The sequence below is a fragment of the Prionailurus viverrinus genome, chromosome D3 (assembly GCF_022837055.1).
Source record: "Prionailurus viverrinus isolate Anna chromosome D3, UM_Priviv_1.0, whole genome shotgun sequence".
Classification (NCBI taxonomy): Eukaryota; Metazoa; Chordata; class Mammalia; order Carnivora; family Felidae; genus Prionailurus; species Prionailurus viverrinus.
Genome location: NC_062572.1, coordinates 20,023,162 through 20,035,184, shown reverse-complemented (window position 1 = coordinate 20,035,184; position 12,023 = coordinate 20,023,162).

Below are 12,023 nucleotides of genomic sequence, written 5' to 3'. Positions count from 1 at the left end.
AGAGATGAAGGGCATTATATCATAATTAAGGGGTCTATTCACCAAGAAGATCTAACAATTGTAAACATTTATGCTCCAAATGTGAAGGCACTCAAACATATAAATCAATTAATCACAAACATAAACTCATTGATAATAATACCATAATAGTAGGGGACTTCAACACCCCACTTACAACAATGGACAGATCATCTAAACAGAAAATCAACAAGGAAACAATGGCTTTGAATGACACACTGGACCAGATGGACTTACCAGAAATATTCAGAACATTTCATCCTAAAGCAGCAGAATATACATTCTTCTCCAGTACACATGGAACTTTCTCCAGTATAGATCACATACTGGTACATAAATCAGCCCTCAACAAGTACAAAAAGATTGAGATCATACCGTGCAGATTTTCAGACCACAACGCTCTGAAACTAGAAGTCAGCCACAAGAAAAAATGTGGAAAGATAACAAACACTTGGAGACTAAAGACCATCCTACTGAGGAATGAATGGGCTAACCAAGAAGTTAAAGCAGAAATTAAAAAGTACATAGAAGCCAATGAAAATGATAACATCACAGCCCAAAACCTCTGGAACTCTGCAAAGGCAGTCATAAGAGGGACGTATATAGCACTCCAGGCCTTCCTAAAGAAGACAGAAAGATCACAGACACACAACCTAACCTTACATCTTAAAGAGCTGGAAAAAGAACAGCAAATAAAACCCCAAACCAGCAGAAGACAGGAAATAATTGAGATTAGAGCAAAAATCAATGCTATTGAAACAAACAAACAAACAAAAACAGTAGAATAGATCAATGAAACCAGAAGCTTGTTCTTTGAAAGAATTAACAACATTAATAAACCCCTAGCCGGTTTGATCAAAAAGAAAAAGAAAAGGACCCAAATAAATAAAACCAAGAATGAAAGAGAAGAGATCACAAGCAACACAGCAGAAATAAAAACAATAATAAGAGAATATTATGAGCAATTATATGCCAATAAAATGGGAAATCTGGAAGAAATGGACAACTTCCTAGAAACATATACACTATCAAAACGGAAACAGGAAGAAATAGAAAAGTTGAACAGACCCATAACCAGTGAAGAAATTAAATTAGTAGTCAAAAATCTCCCAAAACACAAGCGTCCAGGGCCAGATGGCTTTCCAGGGGAATTCTACCAAACGTTAACACCTATTCTCTTGAAGCTGTTCCAAAAAAATAGAAATGGAAGGAAAACTTCCAAACTCTTTCTATAAAGCCAGCGTTACCTTGATTCCAAAACCAGACAAAAGACCCCACTAAAAAGGAGAACTATAGACCAATTTCCCTGATGTACAAGGATGCAAAAATCCTCAACAAGATATTAGCCAACTGGATCCAACAATACATTTAAAAAAATTATTCACCACGACCAAGTGGGATTTATACCTGGGACGTAGGGCTGGTTCAATATCCGCAAAACTATCAGTGTGATTCATCACATCAATAAAAGAAAGGACAAGAACCACATGATCCTCTCAATAGATGCAGAGGAAGCATTTGACAAAATACAGCATCCTTTCTTGATAAAAACCCTCAAGAAAGTAGGGACAGAAGGATCATACCTCAAGATCATAAAAACCATATAAGAACGACTCAACACTAATATCATTCTCAATGGAGAAAAACTGAGAGCTTTCCCCCTAAGGTCAGGAACAAGACAGGGATGTCCACTCTTGCCACTGCTATTCAACATAGTATTGGAAGTCTTAATCCCAGCAATCAGACAACACAAAGAAATAAAGGCATCCAAATCGGCAAGGAGGAAGTCAAACTTTCCTTGCAGACGACATGATGCTCTATATGGAAAACCCAAAAGATTACACCAAAAAACTGCTAGAACTGATCCGTGAATTCAGCAAAATGGCAGGATATAAAATCAATGCACAGAAATCGGTTGCATTCCTAAACATCAACAATGAAGCAACAGAAAGAGAAATCAAGGAATCGATCCCATGTACAATTGCACCAAAAACCATAACATACCTAGGAATAAATCTAACCAAAGAGGTGAAAAATCTATACACTGAAAACTATAGAAAGCTTATGAAAATATTGAAGAAGACACAAAAAAATGGAAAAAGATTCCATGCTCCTGGATAGGAAGAACAAATATTATTAAAATGTCAATACTACCCAAAGCAATCTTCATATTCAATGCAATATCTATCAAAATAACACAAGCATTCTTCACAGAGCTAGAACAAACAATCCTAAAATTTGTTTGGAACCAAAAAAAACCCCAAATAGCCAAAGCAATCTTGAAAAAGAAAACCAAAGCAGGAGGCATCACAATCCCAGATTTTAAGCTGTATTACAAACCATAATCATCAAGACAGTATGGTACTGGCACAAAAACAGACACTCAAATCAATGGAACAGAATAGAGAACCCAGAAATGGACCCACAAATGTATGGCCAACTAGTCTTTGACAAAGCAGGAAAGAATATCCAAGGGAATAAAGGCGGTCTCTTCAGCAAGTGGTGCTGGGAAAACTGGATAGCGACATGCAGAAGAACCTGGACCTTTCTTACACCATACACAAAAATAAACTCAAAATGGATGAAAGACCTCAATGTAAGACAGGAACCCATCAAAATCCTTGAGGAGAAAGCAGGCAAAAACCTCTTTGACTTTGGCCGCAGCGACTACTTACTCAACACGTCTCCAGAGGCAAGGGAAGCAAAAGCAAAAATGAACTATTGGAACCTCATCAAAATAAAAAGCTTCTGCATAGTGAAGGAAACAATAATCAAAACTAAAAGGCAACCAACAGAATGGGAGAAGATGTTTGCAAATGACATATCAGATAAAGGGTTAGTATCCAAAATCTATAGAGAATTTATCAAACTCAACAGAAAAAACAAATAATCCAGTGAAGAAATGGGAAAAATACATGAATAGACACTTCTCCAAAGAAGACATCCAGATGGCCAACCGACACATGAAAAAATGTTCAACATCACTCATCATCAGGGAAATACAAACCAAAACCACAATGCGATACTACCTCACACCTGTCAGAATGGCTAACGTTAACAACTCAGGCAACAACAGATGTTGGTGAGGATGTGGAGAAAGAGGATCTCTTTTGCATTGTTGGTGGGAATGCAAACTCGTGCAGCCACTCTGGAAAATAGTATGGAGGTTGCTCAAAAAAGTAAAAATAGAACTATGCTATGACCCAGCAATTGCACTACAAGGTATTTATCCAAGGGATACAGGTATGCTTTCAAAGGGGCACATGCACCCCAATGTTTATGGCAACATTATCAACAATAGCCGAAGTATGGAAAGAGCCCAAATGTCCATCAATGGATGAATGGATAAAGAAGATGTGGTATATATATATACGGTGGAGTATTATTTGGCAATCAAAAAGAATGAAATCTTGCCATTTGCAACTACGTGGATGGAACTGGAGGCTATTATGCTAAGTGAAATTAGTCAGAGAAAGACAAATATCATATGACTTTACTCATATGAGGACTTTAGCATACAGAACAGATGAACATAAGGGAAGGGAAGAAAAAATAATATAAAAACAGGGAGGGGGACAAAACAGAAGAGACTCTTTTTTTTTTTTTTTTTTTTTTTTTTTTTTTTTTTTTTTTAAATTTTTTTTTTCAACGTTTATTTATTTTTGGGACAGAGAGAGACAGAGCATGAACGGGGGAGGGGCAGAGAGAGAGGGAGTCACAGAATCGGAAACAGGCTCCAGGCTCCGAGCCCAGAAGAGACTCTTAAATATGAAGAACAAACAGAGGGTTACTGGAGGGCTGTGAGAGGGGGGTGGGCTAAATGGATAAGGGGCACTAAGGAATTTACTCCTGAAATCATTGTTGCACTATATGCCAAGTAACTTGGATGTAAATTTTTTTTAGAGAAATTTAAAAAATTTTTTAAAAGAAATTTCTGATGCACCCAGTAGCTGTGACAACTTGGGACCATATATAAACACTCTTGCAAATGCCTCAGGCCTATAGCTCTAGTTGAGGACGATGAGGTAGGTATGTGTGCAAGAGCCCACACAGGCTGTATTGCATGTGAAAAAAGAGGGCATCAATTTTCCTCTACCCTTGCCCCTTCCAGAGGCTTCATATGATGAGGCCAAGGCCAGATGTTCACCTTTCTCTCTTTAAATATTTCCCTGTCTCCAGGTTGCATGGATGGAGGAAATCATTCTGTCATCTCTCCACACCCCTAATGATGTCTCTGAATGTAGAACTTCTGACTTCGGGGAGTGTCATGTTTTTCAAAAATGATTATCCCTAGATCAGTTTTAGGGCTTTTCATATGGGAAATCTCAAGTAAGGTGAGAAGGCAGAAGAGGTTTGGCCTGCAATAATTAAAACCAACATTCTAGGACAAACTACCACCAAGGAGGTTGGATCTTTTTTTTTTCTAAATGATCCTTCATGAATAAAATAATAACTAGAGTCCGTGGACTGGATGTCCAATTAAACTAAACACAGCATAGGATGCAGCTCAGGAGTACAAGACCATAGCTTTGGACTGACCACAAAGACAATAGGCTTCTCAACCTTTGGGTCACAAATTCGGGTAGTTTGGTCTGACAAACAATAGAGAGAGGGCTGGGGTGGTAGGACACCTGCAATTAGGTCAATCCCAGTGGATGCCTTCTCTGCTAGAATAAAATGGGTGGGAATAATTGGTTCTCGACCATTAAGATGATCCCCTACTGCTCTGTGGAATGGGGAAAAAAAGGATCTGGAATCATAGGAACCCCAACAGAGGAGGCATATGGATGTGCTACATCCTTTGACGTACTACATCCACTTCACCAGGGACGCCTGGGTGGCTCAGTTAGGCATATGACTCCTGGTTTCCACTCAGGTTGGTGATTTCAAGTCCCATGTTGGACTCTGTACTGGGAGCATGAAGCCTGCTTGGGATTCTCTCTCCCTTCCCCCTCTCTCTGCCCTTCCCCACTCTCTCTCTGTAAATAAATAAATAAACTTAAAAAAAAATCAATTCACTTCACGAATATAATCTAATGACCAGAAATCACTGTGCTACTGTGATTTATCACTGGAGGGTGCCAGAGACTACTAAATCTAATCTAGACTCAAAGTTGTCTATATAAAATTTGCCCAGTAGGTGGGGTGAATGCTGGAAGAACACGGGCACCTCAAACAAGGTTGTTTCCCATGTGCCCCTGTCCCCCAACAGGGTGGAAAGAATGAATCCAATCCTAAGAGAATCCTTAGGATCTACCTAGATTATGAGTACCCTTTTACGACAAAAGAGCTAGGAAAATTAAAATTCAAGGTAACAAGAGTTTTTACTCTACAAATTAATGTGTGGCCAGCAAAAAAAAAAAATCCTTTTTTTTTTTTTTTAATTAAGAAAGGAGGTAAGAGGTTTGACTCACTGGGGCATCGATCCTCAAGCCTTTTCTGCAGAAGTTGTGTAAGCATTCAGCTGGGCCTTTATTTCCAGAGTTTCAAAAACCATCTGGGGAGAGGGAGAGTTCCACTTTTGTTTTGTTTTGTTGAGTTTTTTGTTTATTTATTTTATTTAAGAGTTTAACTTTTGAAATGGCAACACGAAGAGCTGCACAGATCCACTGCACGAAAACTGGTAAATTTTTAAATTTATATATATATATATAATTTTTTATTTATACTTATTATATATATTCTTAAAATATACATAAATTTTAAGAAATAATATATATTTTTATACATAAACATTTAAAGTCTATATATACATATATGTGTATATATACGTCTTTATATATATGTTTACATATTTATATTTATAGTCTCTGGAAACAGACCTGAGGGCATACAGCTAATGAAATATTTATTCAAAAACTAAGGGTTGATGGGGGGTGGGAGGGAGGGGGAGAGTGGATGATGGGCATTGAGGAGGGCACCTGTTGGGATGAGCACTGGGTGTTGTATGGAAACCAATTTGACAATATATTTCATATTAAAAAATTTTTTTAATAAATAAATAAAATATCTTTGGAAATAAAAAAAAAGAGAGAGAAATATTTATTCAAGAACATCTACTAAAACCTGGCAAAAGAAGTGAGAGTCTGTAGCATTTCGATCATAACCTGTTCCCTTCCCCCGCCCCCCCCCCCCCCCCACCGGCTCCCAGCCCAATGTGATTAAAAACACCATTCCTGGTGAGTGCAGCCAAGAAACACAGGGCACCCTCCTCAACCAGCTCCAACTTAACAGTTATAGTATCTTCCAGAGAAGGGCAGTCCATCAGCATTTTTCACCCCCCAGCCCCAGCTACCTACTGCAGATACCATTCCAGGGAGAGGTTGGGGGCTCTGTCCCGCTCAGCATTCACTGTGACAGACGCTCTACCTTGGAGAAGATACATTGAAATACTGGGATACACATCACCCTTGCTGAAGCTTACTCATAAAGTGGACATTGCAGCAAGCCAAGAAGATCAAAGGCCCCTGGATGAGTGCCCAGTTCCTAAAGCAGAGTTGTCACTCAGAGAGAAGCCACCACAGACCCTGCCCCAGGCTCAGAGCTAAGGACTGAGATTTTGCTCAAGGGGAAAGGCAGGACAAAACAAAGATCTCTGAAGCCCCTCCCAAGTGAACTGGCTTTATTTGCAACAGAGTAGGAGGAAGCTCAAACCTAAAGGCACTCTCAAAACAACAGACCTGTGGTAAAATGCAATTAAGAGAAGACTGTTAACTTCACTAGAGAGATAAACTAGACCATAAGCCAGCTAATTTACCAGGGAAAATCAGGAAAAAGAGACAACTAAGAAGAGCCCTCCTGGGGTCAGAACAAATCTCAAACACTGACCTCAAAAACTATCCTGGCAAATGAACCTAAATTTAATTGGATCAGTCTGTGAAGCAAGGTATGCCCCACGGCATTGTTGAAAATGACAAAGCAATCAGCTGGGATGAGTGAAGCTTATCAGATGGGCCTGGTTGGGGAAAGAGGTTCTAGCCTGGGCAATTAGACAAGGGAAAAAAAAAAAAAAAAAGGCATCCAGATTGAAAGGAAAGAAGTAAAAACTATCTCTATTCACAGATGATGTGACCTCATATATAGTAAATCCTAAGAAATCCACAAAAACACTACTAGAGCTAATTTACAAGTTCAGCAAAATTGCAGTATATAAGATCAATATACAAAAATCAGTTATGAGATGTTAGGTACAAAGTTTCAATTATTCAGGATGAATAAATTCTGGAGATCTAATGTATAGCATGATAGCTATAGTATACTATATTGTATACTTAAAATTTGCTAGGAAAACAAATGTTCTCACCACACACACACACACACACACACATACACACACAATTACAACTATGTGAGGTGATGGATATGCTAATTAGCTTGATTGTAGTTATCATTTCACAATGTATACGTGTATCAAAACATCATATTGTATGCCATAAATATATGCAACTTTTGTCAATTATACTGCAATAAGGCTGGAAAAACTCAATTGTATTTCTACACACTAGCAATGAACAATCCAAAAGCAAAAGTAAAAAAATAATTCCATTTACAATAAGATCAAAATGAATACTTAGGAATATATTTAACAAATGTAGTGGAAAATTGTACACTCTGAAAACCACTATACAGTGTGGAAAGAAATTAAAGAAGACCTAAATAAATAGAGCTATATCCTATGTGCATGGATGAGATGCTATTGATAACATGACAATGCTCTCCAAAATCTACAGATTCAACTCAATCCTTTTAAGAACCCCATCTGGCTTCTTTGTAGAAATTAGAAAGCTGATCCTAAAAATAATATGAAAACTCAAATGACCCAAAATAGTCAAACAATCTTAAAAGAAACCAAGGTTGAAAGACTCACAATTCCCTATTTTAAAACCTATTTACAAAGCAATAATGATAGGGTTTTGGGAGGGGGAGGGGTGAAGGTTTCAGAACCAATGGTCAAGAAAGAATTCTGAAATACATCTTTGGTGCAAAAAGGTGATTTTATTAAAGCACAGGGACAGGACACGTAGGCAGAAAGAGCTGCACTGGGGTTGTGAAGAGGGGTATATACTATGGAGTTGCGGGAGATAAGTCAAGAGGAAATTTTTTAAAGGGATTTCCGTATGCTAAAAATGACTTACAGGTTACAAGACCTAGCTGTTGTCAAGCTAAGGTTGTTTTTCCTTCTAGCAAAGCATTATCAAGAGTGTAAGGAGTTCCTGGAGATTAGGCTATTGATAAGACTGCCCTTTTCTTATAATTTTAGTAAGATATTTGCAAAGTGGGAGACTCTATCAGTTTAACCATTTGTTTTCTGTCCTTTCCTTTGTTCTTGGGCAGCCAGAAGTGCCTGAGGAATATCACACATATCCCACCTGGGGTGGGGGAGCAGGTTTGTTTGCAGGGTGACAGATTGCCTTACAATCCCTCATCAATAATAATCAAGACAATGTGGTGGTAACAGAGAGATACATATATAGATCAGTGGAACATAATTAAGAGTCTAGAAATAAAACCATATTTCAATGGTCAGTTGATTTTTGATAAGGGTGCCAAGACCATTCAATGGGGAAAGAATAGTCTTCTCAACAAATGGTGATGGGAAAACTATATCCACATGTAAAAGAGTTACATTGGACCCCTACCTCACCCCATTTAGAAAAACTAATTCAAAATAGATCAAAAGTCTAGATGTAAGAGCTAAAACTATAACACTCTTAAAAGAAAACATATGGGTAAATCTTTATGACTTTGGATTAGGCAAATGATCTCTCAGATATAATACCAAAAGCATGAACAACAAATAAAAACAATACATAAACTGGAATTCATCAAAATTAAAAACTTCTGTGCTTCAGAGATACCATCAAGAAAATGAAAAGACAAGTCACAGAATGGGAAAAATATTCACAAATCATATATTTGACAAGGGACTTGTGTCCAGAATACATAGAGAACTCTTACAACTCAACAATAAAAAGGCATCCCAACTAAAAAAAATGTACAAAAGACCCAAATAGACATTTCTCCATGAAAGATATACAAATAGCCAATAACCAAATGAAAATATGTTCAACATGATTAGTCATTTAATTTATATTAGATTAAAACTGCAATGAGATACTACTTCAAACATATTTGGATGGCTATAATCAAAAAGGTAAATAATAAAAGTGCTGGTGAGGATGCGGAGTAATCAGAACCCTCATATGTCACTGGTGGGAACAACCCTGATGCAGCAACACAGGAAAACAGTCTGGCATTCCCTCAGAAAGCAAAACACAGAGTTATGATATGACCCAGCAATTCCACTCCTAGGCATATACCAAAGAGAAAGGAAACCATGTGTCTACACAGAAACATATACGTGTATGTTCAAAACAGTATTAGTTATAATAGCCCAAAGTTATGAATTTTAGAATATTTTATCAATTTTAGAACATTTTCACAAACTTAAAAACATTCTACTAAGTATAAAAAAGCCAGACACCAAAGGCTACATATTGTATGGTTCTATTTACATGAAATGTCTAGAATGTGCAAATCTAGGTCTGGGATGGAATGGGTGAATTAGTGAAGATGGGGTAACAGCTAAAGTGTATGGGGTTTCTTTCTGGGATGATTAAAATGTTCAAAAATTGATTGTAGTTATATTTGCACAACTCTGTGAGTTGTAAGTATACAAAAAAACCACCAAATTGAACACTTTAAATATTTGGAATGTATGATATGTGAATTGTATCTCAATAAATCTGGGTACTTTTTTTAAGGAAAGGATATTCTGGCCAATATATAGTAGTAGGAACCAGATTTACTCCCCTGCATGAAACAATGGGGAAAAAATGAAGCAAAATACATGAAAAAATGGTTGTTGAATCACTGGACATCAGGCAATGAAAGAAGGAATGAGAAACAAACAAGGTGAGCCCTGCAATTGCCCCCAGATTACTCTCTGGAGAGAGTTTCCAGGCTGAGTGGGGAGAATACAGGCAGACCCCAGTGGTCCTCCTGAGTTAAAGAGATATAAAGATGCTCCAGGATCCAAAGCAGCTGGAGTTCATAGGGCAGAGTGTCAGAAAAGAGAGTCCTGAACATAAGAAAATTTGGCAAATCTTCAGAGGGTCACCCTCAAGTATTCAACTAAGTGGTGATCAGTGTAAGCCTTTGAGGAACTACCTGAGGCCAAGGAAAACCTACCAAAAACAATTAGAGAGACCACCCAGAGAAAATTCAGGGCTGAAAATAATGCCTGTTCTCACCAGTGAGCATGAAAAACCTCAGAATTATAAAGCTTGGGTGGAGTACTCAGAAGAGTTTGCCTGAGTAGCAGGGAATTAGCCTTAACACTCCTGTGATCTCACCTGGAAAAAAAAAATCTCAAGAGCAAGTCTGGAATTGATTAAGCTGTTTCCAAGTAATTTAACCACACACCAGAACAAAACTCAATAATGTTTGTAGGAGTACAAAAATATCTAGCACCCAACAAAATACAATTCACAATGTCTGGCATTCAACCACAAATGACCGGGCATGCAAAGAAGAGGGAAAACATGATCCATAATCAGGGGAAAATCAACTAATCAAAACTGACCCAGAATTGACATAGATAATAAATGAATAGACAAGGACATTACAGCAATTTTTTTAAGTTTATTTATTTATTTTGAGAGAAAGAAAGAGCGTGAGCAGGGGAGGGGCAGAGAAAGAGGGAGAGAGAATCCCAAGCAGGCTCCACACACCACAGAGCCCAACTCAGAGCTTGAACCCACAAACTGAGATCATGACCTGAGCTGAAGTCGGACCCTTAACCAACTGAGCCACCCAGGTGTCCCCACAGCAGCTGTTATAATGCCATTTTACACGTGCAAGAAGCTTCAGGAAAGATCAAATATGTTAGGTAAATATATGGAAAAGTTTTTTTATAACTAAAGTTCAAGAACTACATCTGTGATGAAAATGAGATCAATGATAGATTAGAAATTACAGAAGAAAAGAATTGAAATTTGGAACTGAATTTGGATTGAAAAATAAACAGAACCTCAGTAACATGGGGGATAACTTCAAGTGATGTAATATGCATGTCCTTGGAGCCTCTGAAAGAGAAGGGAGGCATTTGAAACAAATGGCAGAAAGTTTTCTTAATTTTTTTTTTCTTTTTTTTTTTTTCAACTTTTTTTTTTTTGGGGGGGGGACAGAGAGAGACAGAGCATGAACGGGGGAGGGGCAGAGAGAGAGGGAGACACAGAATCGGAAGCAGGCTCCAGGCTCTGAGCCATCAGCCCAGAGCCCGATGCGGGGCTCGAACTCACGGACCGTGAGATCGTGACCTGGCTGAAGTCGGACGCTTAACCGACTGCGCCACCCAGGCGCCCCAAGTTTTCTTAATTTGATGAAAACTATATGCCAACACATGTAAGAAATTCAACAAACATAATCACAAAAACATAAAGAAAACCCTAACAAGGCACATCTTAATCATCACATTTCTTAAACCAACTCCTTTAAGAGAAAATCTTAAAAGTGGCCAGAGGAAAAAATACACATTATGTACAGAGAAACAAAGATGACAGCAAATTTCTCATCAAAATTAATGAATCTAGAAGATGGTAGAGCAAGATCTTAAAAGCACTGAAAGAAAAAAGTATCCTCCTGGAATTCACTTAGTAAAAATATCTTTCAAAAAGATGGCTAAGTAAAGATTTTTCAGACATATAAAAGCTGAAAGAATGTATCACCAGCAGACTTGCACACAAGAGATGTTACAGGAAATCACTCGAGCAAAAGAAAAAGGACACAAGCTGGAAGTCTGGATCTACACAAAGGAATGAAGAGTGCCAGAAATGGTAATGGTGTGAGTAAATATAAAGATTTTTAAATTATTATTTAAATCTCTTTTAAGGATAACAAACCATTTTAAAAAGAAATAAGAGGTATAATTTAAAATTTATAACAAATAGAAAGTACAATGTATGACAATATCACAAAGACTGGAGAGGAGAAATGGAAGCATA